General features: G+C 46.1%; 1 protein-coding gene across 1 annotated transcript in view; it reads left to right on the top strand.

The window, feature by feature from the left end:
• USP19 (ubiquitin specific peptidase 19) overlaps window positions 1-18,326 on the top strand; it is a gene marked incomplete in the record, with an annotated part of 203,680 nt that overhangs the window by 7,472 nt on the left and 177,882 nt on the right.

The following is an 18,326-nucleotide window of genomic DNA, read 5'->3' as shown; positions in this document are numbered from 1 at the left end:
ATTCATGGCCCTTAGGCCTCGAATGTGCGTTTGTTCTGCAGGGGAATACACAACATTAGTATCAGGTGGCTTAACCCTATGGCCAAACAACAAAGCATAACGGTCCAAAGGAGGGAGAGAAACTTCCTTTGAGTCAAGGTCGGAGTTGTCCGAGTCGTTGCTGCTTCCATCGTCATTATCCATGAATGAATCGTCGAAGCAATCAGAATCGGAGCTCGGAGCATTGTCATTGTCGAGTTCCTTGCCACCCAAGCCCGGATTTGCAGTCGGGTCCGGTGTTGGGTCGGCATCCAAAAGTGGGTCAATGACGACTGAACTACTGCGAGACTTTAAGGATCAGAGGTGAGCTTGTGAAGCAGAAAGAGGCAAAGCCGTCATTGAGACATAAACATCAGTATCAGACTTACGCGAGTGGTCCACATCATCATCGGATTCATCATCCGTAACATCATCCTCGGGTGGCTTAGGGCTGTGGCACAGACGGTCAGCAGCAGTCAAGCCCTACCCTTCGAGATAAAGAGAGAGACCGCCCTTAGGTAGGTCATGGTGTCTGCATGTGACGCGTTGGGGCCTAGAGCATTCGGCTTCCAGGCAGCCCGCAATGCTCTGAAGTCCCGCCATGCCTCTTCGGTCGGAGTTGAGTCCAAAGCCGGGGCCGGGTCAACAATGGTTGATTTACTGTGAGCTCGTGAGACAGTAACAGCACAAAAATCATTAAGCGACGCCCGCGAGGGCCAGAGCACGTTCACATCTGAATCCAAATCCAGTTTGTCAATGCAGTTAAAATAGTCATCAGTAATATAATCCTTTTCAGGCAAATCAATCAGCCGGGTCGTTGTTCCAGGATCCGTAGTCTGCAGTCATGTCGACAGCCGGAGTAGCATCTGGATCCGTGGTCAGCTTGGCGGTCATCACCATGGCCCTTTCCGGGGTCGTCTTTAGGGTCCATCCTGTGGTAAACTTTCTCACACATGCAAGGACTAAAGCCTTGGTTAGTACACTACAAATCACAATTCCTAGCCCCCCCCCCCCCCCCCCAATTATGATCAGTCAATGGAGAAACTCACTACATTGTCTCCATCTTGCTTTGTTGTCTTCCTATGTGCAACCATCATTTTTTGTAAACACATATTTGTAAACATCATCTCGTATTGCTTCCATCCCATCAGTGTCTCAAAATCTGAAGCACAATTTTTCCTATATTTTTTTTCCCTGCATCTAATATCATTCACTCATCTCACTAATCATCCTGTGTAAACAAATTATCCACTGACTCATACCATAATTCACGTTATTAGCAGCTGGTAGTTAAATATCAAAATACATCAACTGGTATTCAAGCGAATTTCGCACCAGTATAATCCACTGGAAAAATATTTCCTTTCCCTGCGCTTTGTCCTAGGTTCTAGAACCTAGAGTCACCCATGTAGAGTAAACATTTATTTACACATCTTTCCTCTATCATCTTTGCACTTCCAACAACCTTCTTCAACACTTCCTCAGCAAATCCTTTCCTTCAGACTCAACCCACATCAATACAATGTCCCCTTCCAGGCGCGTCTGTCTAGCCACCCACAAATTGTCCACAAGACAAAATCATCATATTTCACACCTCAGCTCTCGAGACCACCCAGGGGTCCCTTGAGAGATGCATCCTAATGTTAATCAGCTCTCGAGAGCTCAATTTTGAACAGGGGTAAAACCAGCAATACTCAATTCTGCCAAGCAAGAGGCCAGAGCAGTATCACTCCCTCTTCCCTCTGCCCACCATAACTGGCAGACAGACAATGGCGAGCCACAAGCCCCAACCCTACAAGGCTCCAGCTCCCATCCAAAGGACACAAACTCCCTCAGACTGGCATAATCTCTTTGCCAGCTTATGTACGAACCAATATTGCAAACAAATAGTTTTCCAAACAAAACTCAGTTGTCACCCTATTGCACCATATTGGCAGAATTCACTTCAGCTCTCTACCACTCTTGTGTCGAGTGGTGCCCCAAAATGACATTGCACGAACCCTTTCAATACCTGTCTAAACCTACTGCCATTTAACGACGCTTCCCAGATGACGGTTCCCCATACACTATTCTGGCACAAAATTGTTGCATCCCACAGATGCCACGATTATTTTAACAAACCCATTTTCCTAATCCACCTGTTCAATTCTCATTTCAATTTAAAGTCAATCCAATGTCCTCTAATACCTCTCTTAGCATCCCATGCACCTGTTGCAGCCACCTGTTTTAGCCTCTGGCCCAATAGCTGCCCAATAAACAAATAATAAAAAGAAAATAACCTGATCTATTTATTGAAATAGACCTAATTCTCATGTTGGTCAATTTTTTCACCCACTGTGACTCTCGCGTCAATCCTGCCATTCCCAACCACATTTCCAGCGAGGATGACGTCACTATTTCACACCTTTCCTCCCTTGAACAGCTGGTGGTCCTCCATGTAATGCATTCCGATGTTAATCACTTCAAAGTGCCTAATTGGCCCTCCCTGGAATTGCACCTTTAACATTACCGGCACCGCCCTTTCTTGGTTCAAATCTTACCTCTGACAGACACAAATCCACTGCTCAACTCTATCCTGACGGACTGCATCACTGAAATAAATCCTGGCTTCAAATCAACTTTCTCAAACTTAACTATGATAAATCTGAAATAATTGCATCATCTTCCTTCGAACTCAGAGCACACCGACACAGTATACATCAAACATTGGATTCATATTCCCACAGAACTCCACCACTCTGTTAAATCCTAAACATGCCCAATGGGCAATCCCCTCTGCTCAGGGCTGCAAAATGCTGGATTCTAACCTTCCCAAACACAGCTCTTGTCCGCCAGGCTGCAAATTCAAAGCATTTTCAGTCCCCCTTTTTCCCATACACTAGCCAGTGTAAGTCAGCCAAACATAAACAAAGAGGTTCCAGCGAGCTGTGACCTCCATAACTCTAAACAACTCCACTGGCACTTTTTAAAACAAACTTTCCCAGTCACTTACTAAAATAAAGTGCAGCTCTTGTCCGTAGATATACGTTAACCAAGGTTACATGAGACTTGACAACAATAGTACTGCCCCGTGGAGCAAGGCATCAGAGACAACTCCCCTCTCCACCTGGACTTACCCCAGGTAGAATTTGGCTACCTACAGAGAAAGTACCTGCACAACACATTTACAAACCAATTCGTCCCCTCGTATTAGGGGACATCACAAATGTTCCACCACAATTCACAGCAGGTGACCACCCACCTGCCTTCTGTCGAAGTCCAGTCCAATTTTCTGAGTTTCCATTCACAGACAGACAGACGAACCCCCAACGTACTAACAGGATGGTCTCACAGAGGCCATTCCATTCAAATCTGTAGGCTGCCACGATTCTTCCCGCCAGGACACACCATCATAGTCACCATAGTCACACGACACGTCAGCAGACACAGTGAATGACATTCGACACCATAACAGACACCGCAGACACTGCTCCTCCTTGATCCATATCTGCAGACGCAGTCAGACACACCCAGTCGGACAGACAGACTGGCTCCACATTACAACTGCAAACATCCGAAATGACAACAGCTAACACCAAATATTTATTGTCCCCCTTTCAGGGAAGTCAAATCAACCACCATTAAAGCACAAAACAGAAAACGACCATATACTCAGAGTATATACCATATACTCAGAGTGAGACCAGAAAATCAAGCAGACAGACCGACAATCGAACCTGTCTTTCGACACTGCCGAACGACAAGTCTGCAGACACTGAGGGAGTGACATTCGACCCCCAGTAAACACCGCGGACACCGCTTTGGTCCGCACCTGCAACTCCATCACGCGCCTCCAACTTCTTTTTCGGCGCATCGATCAACACAAATGTACCGACGCATCTTATATTCTACACATTGCTATCCAACTTTTCGCCACAGTCCCATCACAAACAACGTATCTCTCGCGGCATGCATGGCGGGAATCACACTCGTATTGCACCAACATGGAATTCGAGCACATTCCATAGCTGCGAAAATATTGTGCTGGACAAGACATTATTATCATCGACTTGCGCTTTCACACGCATGGCAAAGTCCACGGATGTACAAAGTCGAAGTGCCCTCTCCCTTAATTGATCCACACATCCTCAGATAATTAAATACATGTTTTAATCCAAGCGTGCATCCTCGCACCCGCTCCACCACCACCTTCCAACCACCGCAGGTGCACCTGAACTCCATGGCACACCCGCAACTCCCTCAAAATCAGTGTTCAGAGACATGACTCCATGGACAGCCAGAAAGCCAGACAAATACGGACACACACACACAGAGATAGACACAGGTGGGTTATCGCCTGCATTCTGTACAAATTCCATGTTCCTGTCCATAAGTTGGCCCATCAAGTGTAACCCCTTTCACGAAACCTTTTCTGAGGGTCAAATGTAACAGACAGCCAAGACGGACCGGCAAATAGGCAGGGGCAAACCCCGAGGCCCCAGACACCATCACCACACACATACCCCGCATCACATAGGAGTATCAATGAGCCGGACAGCAAATGCCATATGTCTTCGTCCCAAATCGAGGGCAAATTTTCACAATGGCAAACAATTAATATATTGTCCACATTCATCTTGGTCACCCCAACCCATCCTGGCTCTCCCCAAGAGCTCCGTGTCCGGACAGACAGACAGATAAACAGACCGGGTGAAACCATAACCATCCATCCTTCCGATTGGACTCACGCCAGCATCACATGTCATTCTTGCCTTCATTCAACGCATTCTGCCATCCCAAGTCGGCCAAATACAAGCCCCGGCCATGCCGTTGAATAAACACCCAGTTGGTTGACAGCCTATCATTTTTGACTTTTACTCCCATTCTCCCTTGCTACATCTGGAGAGCCGTTAATGTGGGGATGTAATTGAACACTTGTTTTAAAGCCCTGTCTACACATGCTCTCCATAACATACTCATTATTCCCTGCCAATTTTCCCCAGCAGACTGAGTCCCACATGGCATCTCAAAATCTAAACTGATACCTTTTATTTCTTCCTAAATGTACTCAATCAATTTTCACCTTCACAACATATAAATAATATCATTCCAAAGTACTCATCCGGATTGCCCAATGCCTGCAGGCAATTTGGGGAACCCCTTGTCAATCAATGACACACATCAATGACACACACACAATAAACACAAATACACGCTGCAATGACAGATCATTCATTCCCTTATACACACATACCATGTGACTGACCCTTCATTCTCCATACAATACAGTATAAATTCATGCACACTCATGCACACTCCAATCCTACCTACCTGTGAACTTACCTGGCCCCTTGTTGTGAGCCTATCCATCCCTTGGTTTCTACCTGGATTTCTTTCTTCCTGTGCTTTATCTGCTTTGTTCTCTGCCCTTGAAGGCTCAGCACTTCTCCTGCCTTTCTCCTATCTGGTACCTGCGCTTTTCTGATTCCAGTTTAATTTATCCTTCTCCAAAAATCACATAAACATTTCCTATTTCCACATATAAGAAATAACCAATATCTCCCTTGAGATACAAAACAAAAACGCTTCCAACTCTAGCATCCCAAAGTCTTCCTTGGAAGCATGCTCGACAATGCAGCACCGCTTCCACTCAGCACACAACATACATGTGCTCACTCCAACACATCACTTCAAGCCATCTCATCACTCGCATTGTTCACACACACGAATGCGTCCCCTGCTTGTGCACAGCATGGTTCGCATTCCTGTCTCGATTCCGTCCCACCTCGCTGTTCCCCGCGAGGCAGCTACTCCGTTGCCCCGGTAACCTGCCTGCATGTCTCGGCTCGCGTGTTCACAGCTGGATTCCACACACCTCGTACATTATAATCCTCTCTGTTTTATTTCTCCAGATCTAACCTCATCTCTTGTCCAGAAAGAGCTAATACCTGACCTGCCTATAGCATATTGTCAGAACTCCTTCCTTTGGGTAAAAACTGCACCGGATGTGCATGCCTTAAATCCTGAGACAGGACAAAGAAGGCCTTGGGGGGGGGGGGGGGGGGGGGGGGTTTATCAGATACACACATCCAGTGCGTAGCTTAACTTAAAATACTCATCGTCCTACCTTCCTTGGGCTAGTCCCTCCAGCGGGTCGAAGATCGGGCCGCCCCCCGATCTCTAATACCCTTCTCTTAACACAGTACTCACGCCGGAGTATTCTTAACACCAATATCTATTACCCATTCTTATCCTTATTCTTCCATATCCTTATCCATATCCTTATCCATATCCACCCACGCCTGGGTCTATTCTTCCTTCCCACGCCGGGGGCTAGTTAACTACTCCCACGCCGGGGGTACCTTATCCTGAGGCTATCCCTCGAGGGCTATCCCTCCTAACCTAGGGCGCCCTCCTTGCTCGATTCATTAATCCACTGGTTGCTTCAATTTGGTTCGAGACACATGCTCAAGTACAGTCCAGAGGCCCCACGCATCCAAATGGAAGAGAGAGGCTTTAAATTTGGGAGTGCAAATATGCTTACCTCAGCCCAAATGGTGCCAGCGCTGGCTTTTTGGCCTCTCCCCGACCTGAGGAGCGTGGCCCCCCTCGACATGCACCTGGATGAATCCCACTTCTGACACCAGATGACGGTTTGGCCCCCCCTTTGGAACTCAAGAAGGGGCACCTTGAAGCAGCAAAATGAGGTTTAATACAAAATCGAGCAAACACAATATTGTGGAGCATGCCTTGAAATCACAGGGCCTTGTCACACAAGACCTGCAAGTCCAAGCCACCCTCTAAAAACTCCGCAAAATACAATTTGTTATATACATGAAATAACAGGAAAAACGCTGCGCTAATTATGACCTCAGACAAGAGAGGGCCTTTGAAGACACAAAAAGGAAGATATTTCTCAGGCTCTAATTCCAAACAAGCTGGGCTTTCCAAGGCCCAGCGATGCATTCCTATAATAAAGTTCTATGATGTGAACATTTGGTAGTGAAACATAAGAAACCAGGCACACAAAGATCAAGGGATACATATTACATCATCCCCTGTTCGAGGTTAACTTACAACTATTCCCATAACTTTCTTCCTTAGAAGATGGTGGAAAAATGTCCCCAAGGTTGGATATGACCGAGTCGTGAATCAACATGTTTTGCAGTGAATCTAGTTTTTTGAAGCAAGCAAAAGAAAGACACAATTAAATATATATTTCTCAGGTGCCCTGTGTCACGTGGTGTGCCCCCCATGTCCCCCCTTTGGCTTTACGACAACTCTTCGGAGCATACAGCAATCAGTTAAAACGAAACATATTTTGGTTATTGGTAAAAATACAGAACGGTATTTTTTACCTTTACCTTAAGAAGGCATAACAGTTCTCCACAATATACTATAACACCTTTTTCTTCTTCTTCTATAAAAGGATGCTTTCGACTTGCTCACCAAATCTATTCATTCCAAAAAAAAATTCCATCTCTTACAGTTACAGTGCCTCTTTCATACATTCTCTAAACTCTCCAGAACTCCACCCATCCTTCAGCGTCCTCAAACGTATTTTTGACTCGAAGGTCTCAAGAAACTCATTTTGCAATAAATGTTCGTTTCCCATTAATCGTACATTTTTCAAAATCCAATCTCACCCCTCCCCTCCAAATCTTCCCCATCACCCCTTCCCTCCAAAACTTCCCCATCACCCCTTCCCTCAAAAACTTCCCCATCACCCCTCCCCTTCAAAACTTCCCCATCACCCCTCCCCTCCAAATCCACCCCCCCTCCAAATCCACCCCCTTGCCCCTCCCCTCCAAATCTTCCCCATCACCCATCTTTCAAATATTCCCCCTTGCCCCTCCCCTCCAAATCTTCCCCATCACCCCTTCCCTCCAAAACTTCCCCATCACCCCTCCCCTCCAAAACATCCCCATCACCCATCCCTTTCAAATCTTCCCTCTTGCCCCTCCCCTCCAAATCTTCCCCATCACCCCTTCCCTCCAAAACTTCCCCATCACCCCTCCCCTCCAAAACTTCCCCATCACCCCTCCCCTCTAAATCTACCCCCTTGCCACTCCCCTCCAAATCATCCCCATCACCCATCTCTTTCAAATCTTCCCCCTTGCCCCTCCCCTCCAAATCTTCCCCATCACCCATCCCTTTCAGATCTCCCCCTTGCCCCTTCCCTCCTAAACTCCCCCCACACCCCTCCCCTCCGAGACTCTCCCTCACTCCTCCCCTCCGAGACTCCCCTCTCACCCCTCCTCCTCAAAGCGTTCTTCCCCCTTCCAACTTTCACCTTCATCTCCCTCAACCTTCTGCCTCACTCTTCCCCCTCCTCAAATAATACCTCACTGCGCCTCACCGAATCACCATCAAACCTTTTGTCCGCCCCATTCTTCCCTTTCTCCAAGCTATTCTGAAATCTGACACACCTTCAACAGCTCTCCCTACCTCTTCCTCCTCTTCCCCATCTTACCCCTCTTCCACATCTTACCCTACCGCTCCAACCCCCTGTTCTGTATCCGATGCTCCCCCTTCCTCTTCTTTAACAGTATGGACCTCAAACATCCGGGGCCTTCGCTCAAAATTGATTGATCTCTCCATACAGGTTGCTTCTGACAAACCAGACGTGATCTGCTTAACACAAACTTTCCTCCTTCATGATGTCTCTGATTCCTTGGTATCTCTCCCAGGTTACCCCCTCCTCCGGTATGATAGACCTGAGCCTCGTCATGGAGGGGGGGTTGCTATCTTTATATAAAAACTCTCTTCCTCACTCGCCCTGCACTGCCCTCTCTCCACCTCACCCCCAGGAATACCTTAGGCTACGGCTTCCCCTTCGCTCCCACCTTTTGTTCATATGTGTGTTGTACCGTCCACCAAACAGTGATGACTCCATATACATCTCGCTGTCTGATAATATGGACCAACTTCTATCTACCCATCCCAACTCTCTCTTCCTCATATGTGGTGATTTCAATTGTCACCATGCCAGTTGGCTGGGTGTGGGTACCTCTCTCACCAGCCATGGCTCTTCAGCAAAGGACTTCTGTGACTCACTGGGACTGACACAATCTGTCAATTTCCCGACCCGGATCTCAGTCAACGGAGCATCTTCTCATCTGGACTTGGTTTTGACTAACTTCCCTGAAAATGTCTGCTGCTCTTCTTCTGCTCCAATCGGCTCATCTGATCATGTGCTTGTTAAAGTGGACATCTCTCTGACCATTCTCAGAGAGCCTCCTCAGCGTCGACGAGTCTGGCATTTCACTCAGGCCAACTGGGACGGTCTTCAAGCAGCCATCAATCATCTGGACTGGTCTCCCATCTCTTCCGCCTCTTACATCAACTCATCCTGGGAATTCTTCCAAAGTAAATTGCTCTCTCTCATGCACAGATTTATCCCATCTCGTCTTCAGTTGTCATACCCTTCCTCCCGTCCATGGTACACGGAATCTTGTGGTGAGGCTACTTCCCAGAAACAACTTGCTTTCGTCTCCTGGAAAGCAAATCCAACGGAATGAAATCTCATTTCCTTTCACAAAGCCCGAAACGAGTGTGTGTCCACCCTCAGGAGAGCCAGGAAACAATATCTCTCCGTTCTCAGGACAGAACTCTCTTATCTGTCTCCCTCTTCCAAATCCTGGTGGCGTCTGGTCAAATCTGTTTCTGGTGTTTGTTCCCCCTCCATCCCCTCCCTCACCTCAAACGGCCACACGGCTGACTCCGCACGTGAAAAAGCTGAATGCCTCAACTCTATGTTTGCCTCTAAATCTTGTGTCCCAAACCCATCCCTCTCTGTACCCACCGTACCCAGTCGTACCCAGCTGCTCCTGGACTCTGTGTCCTTTCCTCCTGACAAGGTGGAAAAGTTTCTGTCAACCCTCGACTCTGATTCTGCAACTGGACCTGACGGCATCAGCCCACGGGTCATAAAATCCTGTTCTTCCGCTCTTTCACTCCCTCTCTCTGTTCTCTTCACCCTCTCTTTTGCTCAAGGTCATCTTCCATCTGCTTGGAAATCTGCCAACATCACCGCTTTGCACAAAAAAGGTGCAAAAACAGATCCCAGCAACGACAGACCAATCAGCCTTCTCCCAATTATCAGCAAAGTCATGGAATCCATCATTGCTTCAGATATGAAATCTTTCCTCTTCTCCAATGGCTTGATCTCTGATCATCAATTTGGTTTCAGACCTGGACACTCTACTCTGGACATGCTGCTTCTGCTTTCTCAACAATGGATGGAGGTCCTCAATGCCAAACAGGAAATTAGAGCAGTCTCCCTTGACATATCACGTGCCTTAGATACGGTCTGGCACCCCGCTCTGCTCACCAAACTCTCCTCTTTTGGTATCCATGGAAATCTCCATGCATGGCTGGCGGACTTCCTCTCTAGTCATAGTCAACGTGTGGCCCTGAATGGGTTTCTCTCATCTCCTCTTCCTGTTCAGGCTGGAGTTCCACAAGGCAGTGTTCTGGGCACTGTGCTTTTTCTGGTCTTCATCAATGATCTCTCTGACTCTCTTGAAAATCCTCTGTATCTCTTTGCTGATGACTCTACTCTCTGTCGCTCCATTCTTCATCCCTCAGATCGGCAGTCTGCAGCCTCCTCACTCTCTGCAGACCTGGACAAAATCGCAGACTGGGCAAACAAGTGGAACATGTCTTTCAATCCTGACAAATCTCACACTCTTACGACGTCTCTCCGAAAAGACCGACTGGACAACCCTCCCATCCACTTTCTGAATAATCCTCTCCAAGAAGTTCTGTCACTCAAGCTTTTGGGTCTCACTATCTGCCATGATCTTTCCTGGGAAAACCACATTTCAAATCTGGCCTCCAAAGCCAGTCGCCGACTGGGCATCCTCCGTCATGCGAAGTCCTTCCTTGGCACACCTGAGCTCCTCACCACATACAAGGCTTTCATCCACAGCTCAATGGAATACTGCTCTCCCCTCTGGGCTGGTGCTCCTGCCTCACACCTAGCTCGTCTTCACGCTGTTGAAACCAAAGCATTCAGAATCATTGGAATCTCCCGCGATGAAGCTAACTCCAAGGGCCTCTCACTCACTCACCGCAGGCAGGTTGGTGGTCTTTCCGTCTTCTAACGACTCCTCTCTGGCCTTTCCCCCCCCCAGCTCTCTCTGGGCTCTGTACCGCAAATATTCCTACAGGTCGCACAAGATCTGCCTGCAACCCTCTCATGGTTAAACTGCCAAAATCAAGACTCTCTGCTCACCTTCACTCCTTCATACCTCTTTTCTCCCGCCTCTGGAACAAACTCCCTCACTCTCTTCAATCCCACTCCACCCTCCAGGTCTTTAAAACAGCTGTTCACCACCATCTCTTATCTTCCCCCATCCAAAACCTTGATCTTTTCTACCCCTGCTAATTTGACCCCAATTCCACTTTTTTGAAATACCAACTTCTGTCCTGGAAGTCCTTGGTGTCCTTGTGTTTTATACTTCTCCCTCCCCCCCCCCCCTTCCCACGCCTCCTCCCCCCAAGCCCTCTCCCTTCCACACATCTCCCTGCTCTCAAATGTTGTGTTTGTGTGCTTCCCCTTCTCTCCCCATCTTGTCTTCCGCTCCCTCTTTTTATATATTTTGTTTGTCTGGTTGATTTGTTTGTGAAGTAAATGTTCGCTCTTTCACGAGCCTCGATTCAGTATACAAAAAAAAAAAAAAAAAACATTTCTTCTCCTCTGAGCAGTTACTCTAACTATCTAAATTCTAAAAGATTGATTCGTCCATGTGTGGAGTACTGCTCTCACATCATTGGCTCTTTTTTTTTTTTTTTTTTTTTTTTTTTAATACAGAATCGAGGCTCGTGAAAGAGCTAACATTTATCACACAAATCAAACAGACAAACAAAGTATATAAAAAGGGGGGCGGTAGACAAGATGGGGAGAGAAGGGGAAGCACATAAACACAACATTTGAGAGCAGAGACATCGGGAATGTGTGGGAGGGAGAGGGCTTGGGGGGAGGCGGCGTAGGAAGGGGGGGGGGGGGGGGGGGAGAAGTATAAAACACAAGGACACCAAGGACTTCCAGGACAGAAGTTGGTATTTCAAAAAAGTGGAATTGGGGTCAAATTAGCAGGGGTAGAAAAGATCAAGGTTTTGGATGGGGGAAGATAAGAGATGGTGGTGAACAGCTGTTTTAAAGACCTGGAGGGTGGAGTGGGATTGAAGAGAGTGAGGGAGTTTGTTCCAGAGGCGGGAGAAAAGAGGAATGAAGGAATGAAGGTGAGCAGGTGAGCAGAGAGTCTTGATTTTGGCAGTTTGACCATATAGACACAGGGCCATAGGGTGGACATCTATTTTTTTTTTTGATTTCATGACCTGAACCTATGGATTTGGCAAGAAGGGTGTGGGATGAAGCCTTATGACCTCCAAAACATCTTGTTTTTTTTCACAAGCGATATCGTGGTACGTTACCGAGAACCGCTGCCCCAAAACACCAGTATACACCAATTGTATGTTACATTTGAAATACCCATTTACACAGTAAAAAAACAACACAAACTATATGATGTCATGTTCACATTGGTCTTGGCAGCAATATTTATTAATTCAGACCCCCAAAAGTAGTAAAAATGTTGTTTTAACGACTTGGTAAAATAACATGCTGTTGATGCATTTATCAGAAAGTCATGTTTTTGGACCTTAAAACCTGCATAATTTTAAATTTTTGTACAATATTTGTGATTGGTGTTGCTACTACGATCCATGGTGGTTTACCAATGCTATTTTGAAACTGTTAATAGGTCCAATAAGTGTGTTAGGGGTGATATTTTAACCCATCAAAGACAATTACGCGGGGTACAAGCGAACCAGTGCGCATTGACGTCATGATAAACTCGAGATGGGCTAGAGAAGCTCCACCGTCTCAATGTATGAACTCCAGAAGCGAAATGTTGGTTTGGTGTCACTTGCTTCTAAGAATTTGTCAAAGGAGGTTTTGAAGTCTTTGAACTTGTCACTGTTGAGAATGACATGGTAGTTTGGATGTGGGAAAGCTTCAGCTGAGTTGGACAAAAGTTCCTTCACTCTACCCGCTTCATGTTCTGGAATAGATTCAAAATATGCATCCAGGAGCATCTGCTGCATCGCGTCTGACATCAGCTTATGGGCTCGAACTGCCCTGTTGTAATGCTTGCCGCTGAACACTCCATTCACAGACCCCACTGCAACAATCTCTGACTCAACCAGGATGTCTTGGAGACCACCATCTCGAAATCTCTTTCCAATACAGCCAAGAAAGGACATTGCAGTGTGGAATGCCCCAAGTCGAATTACCAGTCTCTTCATGAACTGTGCATTCTTCCATCTAATGAGCTGTGCCTTGCAATAGATGGCTTGGTCAACGACAATGACGACTGCTTCCAACTGTAACTTGTCGGCGATCTGAACACTTCTCTGCAGTATTGTTAGTACCGTATTCATTTCAGTCGGAGTGGCATCAATGACAGGGAGATACCCTATCACGCTCTTTGGTGGAACTTCAACACAAGACAGTAGTTGGTTGAATCCTGTCCAAGATGGCAGAGTCCCGTCAATGTTGTACTTGGTGATGTGGTATGCTAGGTCTATCATCTTAGGGTGCTGGAGTAATGGGAAGTACGTTGCTCGATCCAATGGAATGCTGGTTGCGAATGGAGCGGGTCCTTCGTTTTTCCCTCCATAATATGTGGCAAGGTTCACTGCAGGTGGCTGCATCGATCTCTCCCGCGTCCTCTTAACTGTAGTGACTGGTGCTGGTTGTACTACTTCATGGGATTGACTTGGTCGCTGTATTATAATCCCATTGGTATTGTGCGTTGTTCCACGCCCAGACAATGTCTTCTCCCCGAAGTCATTATTGTCCCATACGAGTGTGACATGCTTGCCCGCCTGAATGATTGATGGGAGAGCATCCTCTCCACGATGTAGTTCTTGGTTAGCCAGTGCAGTGTCATGATTTATGACGACAGAGTTTGAGACGCAGTAACCAAACCCGTTCAGTCGGCTGATTAATTGGGCTGAACCTGAGAGATGACGTACTGTCATTGCAAGTGACAAATGTTTGGGCATCTGTTTCCTTCCCTTTGATTGGAGGTATATGGTGGTGTCACCTGTCCTGTGCAATTGTGAGAATTCTTCGATGTATTGTCGATTCTATCTTTACAAACTCATCAGAATCAGGTTCGTCTGACACTCCCACCATCCATGCAATAAAGTTATAGAGACAGGCAGGTACAATTGCTTCTGCGGCATTTGTTGTCAGGTGCTCAGAGGTTGGGGGCCATGGCATATTTGGCTTGATCTCATCTATTGCATTTCTCAATTGTAGCGCAGTGAAGTAGTGTTCTCTAAGGTTATTCTCAGTATACCCAGGTTGCTTTGGTGGGGTGTTGGTTCAGAGTCGGATGTTTGTTCTGTCTCTGTTGTGTCATCACCTGAACCATGCATGGTTTCTTGCAACACTTTCTTTTCTTCAACCAGCACTTCAGTGGAGATGTCATTAACATACACAAGGTGTCCTTGGCAGCGCATATACGGGGTTAGAAAGCATAGTTGTGGAAATGTTTTCATCAGTCTTGTCTTGAGAAAGCCACTTTTGTAGTTTGATTCTATTCTGTGTGTTGCTTTGATTTGTTTCATGAACATGTCATTAAGTCGTTTCAGTCTGTAGATTTCCTTGTTGTCTATTATAAGATCCTTGACTGTTGCACAAAATAATGTGTATGCTTCTGAGTAGTTGGAGTCTCCTTGTTGCTCTGCATTAGGTGTTGTTGCTAGCTTGCCTAAATACCGGGTATACTCCTTGTAGCAGCGACCATGGTATTTTACCTCTATCGCAACACAATCGCGGTCTTGAATTTGAAGCAGCAGGTTTGTATTGTTGTTGTCTTTAGCAGCTTGCTGCAGTCTTGGTGCCTCAATTGTTGAGCACCTTGTTAGAGGCTCTTTTCTTCGGCCCCTTTTGCCTGTATTGATTGTTCTCTCTTTCTGACAAAGGATGCATATATTAGGCAACACATATTGGGATCTGGCTGAACATTTGGGCTTGCCTAAGCTGGAGCGTAGACCACGTTTCTTGACTGGTTGTGGGCCTTTATGCACATTGTCAATGTTGACGTTGATGTCATTGCATGTTGAAGCTGCAATAAATACACATAAAAGAAAACAATTAAAATTATGTGAGTTTAAAATGTCTAGACCTCAAGTCATGGTTAGCCCGACTAGATTCCCTCCCCCCCCCCCTTCCTCAGACTTCCTTAAAAAAATTTATTTGTTTCACCTCGGCCCTACCTCCTTGCATAAATATTGGACAGTTCCTTCAATTCAAAATCGTTCGACTACACACAAAATCATTTTACATATACCTCACAAAAAAAAAAATCAAACTAAGTTTTGAAGCATTGTCATGATTTATTATTCAAGTTATTCAACCTACCAGTATTGGCTGCATTTTCTTCTCTCTTTTTCATGCTGCTTTGCACCCTGCTCACTCGTTGTTTATCGGTAAATCGTGAATAACACACTTGATGAAACGCTGCATCATGCGGTATAGCTACAGCAGGTATTGTTACCATACTGTTGCCACGTTCGCCGAATTCGTCAGCGTGGTTCTTCACGAAATTTCTCGCAATTTCAGCTTGATCACCTTCTAAATTCTGCCACGTAAGAACAAATTGCAAATATCGCGGCCATGTTATATCACTAAAATGTATTAAACTTGATCTTTTGGCCGGAGAAATGCACATATAACAGCGTTTCTCGCTCCCACCCTCATCACCGTCGCTGCTACTGGAGGCCGCCATTTTGTTTACTCGCAGCCGGAAGCCCAGACATCGTTCGTAGCGCGAATAAGCGCGATCCTCATTTGTCAATACATCGAAATGCGTTCGAGGCTAAACAGAGATTTTGGAAATAAAATTATACATTTCAACATTATATTACAGACTAACGTACCAGAATCTGACTTGTGAAAAGTCATGAACATTATTTCTTAATTTTTTCTATATTATCATGCCAATTTGATGCCCACCCGATTTTCAGGTCACGAAATGAAATGAAAATTTGGAACACCTGGCAGTCTAATAAGAGGGTTGCAGGCAGATCTTGTGCGACCTGTAGGAATATTTGGGGGACAGAGCCCAGAGAGAGCTGGAGGAGCAAGGCCGGAGAGGATTCGTTAGAAGACAGAAAGACCACCAACCTGCCTGCGGTGAGTAAGTGAAAGGCCCTCGGAGGTAGCTTCATCGCGGGAGATTCCAATGATTCTGAACGCTTTGGTTTCAACAGCGTGAAGACGAGCTAGGTGTGAGGCAGGCGCACCAGCTCAGAGGGGGGAACAGTATTCCATTGAGCTGCAGATGAAAGCCTTGTATGTGGTGAGGAGTTCAGGTGTGCCAAGGAAGGACTTCACACGACGGAGGATGCCCAGTCGGCGACTGGCTTTGGAGGCCAGATTTGAATTGTGGTTTTCCCAGGAAAGATCATGGCAGATAGTGAGACCCAAAAGCTTGAGTGCAGAACTTCTTGGAGAGGATTATTCAGAAAGTGGATGGGTGGGTTGTCCAGTCGGTCTTTTCAGAGAGACATCGTAAGAGTGTGAGATTTGTCAGGATTGAAAGACATGTTCCACTTGTTTACCCAGTCTGTGATTTTGTCCAGGTCTGCAGAGAGTGAGGAGGCTGCAGACTGCCGATATGAGGGATGAGGCATGTAGCGGCAGAGAGTGGGGTCATCAGCAAAGAAAACTAGGACATTGCAGTGGTTGCTATTCCACTCATAACGGACTCCCATTCTCGGTTCCTTCTCTTACCCAAATTGCCATCTTACCATTCATGAAGTCCATATCAGGTACAAACCTGTTATTCTTTTCAAATTTCACAAGGTGTAGAATCAAAAGTTTCCATAGATGGACTTTCCATGATTCGAGATGCCTCAGAACCAACATTCTCCCACAACTCAGACAGACAGACAGACATTCTTTCATTAATAATTATCTTACACAGCACCACACACAACCACATTACAGGCATTGAACATGAACCTTACTTTTCAAAAGTGCTAGGTGGGAAAGACCGCTAGCTGAGTGGAAAAACTCGTTGGAGGAGGAAGAGTCGACTTGGAGGAGAAGTCAGACTTTGGAATGATTGACATTAAAGGGGGTGTTGTCTGGTGAGTACACCAATGAAGGCGTGCTGTGGCGAAACAACGGGCACGCCATGACCTTTGCTCCCAGGAACTACAACTACCACAAACTTTGCTTCCACAAGTCTCCACCCCGCTCAAGCTGCTTAAAAGACAGAACGCCAGAGCATTCATTGCTGTTGGAATGTGCTGGGGACCCAAAGATGATCTGCCTGCCTGTTCGTGCCTCAAAGGAGTTGATTCCACTGTTGCTGAATGCGTTGGAGCCAGCATGAGCTGTGCCAGACAGCGCAGCGATGAGTCGAGTATGGGGCAGAGGCACGAGAGCAAGAGAGCCACGGCCACGGGGTCCCTGGTGTGGTGAGATAACTCCACCACTGAGGTACAAAAGACCCTATAATTCATCTACTTAGACTCACAAAGAGCATCACAAGCTGAAGGAGTTATCCATCATTGGCCTATTGACCCATCTGGTTGAGGTCTCTACACTCGCACCTCCCACGTTTCATCTGAGAACTGACGTCATGCATGCTGCTCTCACTTGCACTCAGATCATTCTGCTTTAGTTACCTCCCGCTTTTTCTTATTGCTTCCCATTTTGGGACTGACACGCGTCCATTGATGCGATGCGTGCAGGGGTTGAGTCAGAGGCTGAAAATATGCCTTGCCCTACCTCGTGCTCATCAGATGGGGTTTTGCAAATCACTTGTGCCTGTGTCTGTGTGTGTCTGTCTGGGCCGTAACCTTTTTTTTTTCTTTTCTTTTTTTACCAATTGAGCGATTGTCATCAAATTTTCAACAAAGCTTTATTATGATATGGAGAGGAGAAATTAATAATTTTGGCAAAAGGTCAAAGTGCAGCGTTACCAAAAATCATCAATTTTATCTGATTAACTTCAAATTTTAGGAATTTGCATATTGGATCACTGAATTGGTTCACTAATAAAAAGCTCGAAGCTGATTGGTTTTTTTTGTGTTTTTTTTTAGATCAAAAGCTCAAAGGTCAAGGTTGTATAAAATTGTCAATTTTCATTTTGTATTTTAACTATTTTCCTCATGTTTAGCATATGGAAGAAGAAGACGTTTGAATACAAACGGATGTGGATGGGCTTTGCGTTTTCAGATGTTTTCTAGTTTCTCATTGAATTGCATTTTCACCCATTGGTTGATTGCTTTTTTTT

The sequence above is a fragment of the Myxine glutinosa genome, chromosome 12, assembly GCF_964187855.1.
Source record: "Myxine glutinosa chromosome 12, kmMyxGlut1.1, whole genome shotgun sequence".
In the NCBI taxonomy this organism is placed as follows: domain Eukaryota; kingdom Metazoa; phylum Chordata; class Myxini; order Myxiniformes; family Myxinidae; genus Myxine; species Myxine glutinosa.
The sequence above is the reverse complement of the archived record's forward strand: the minus strand, read 5'-3'. Positions and strand labels throughout refer to the sequence as shown.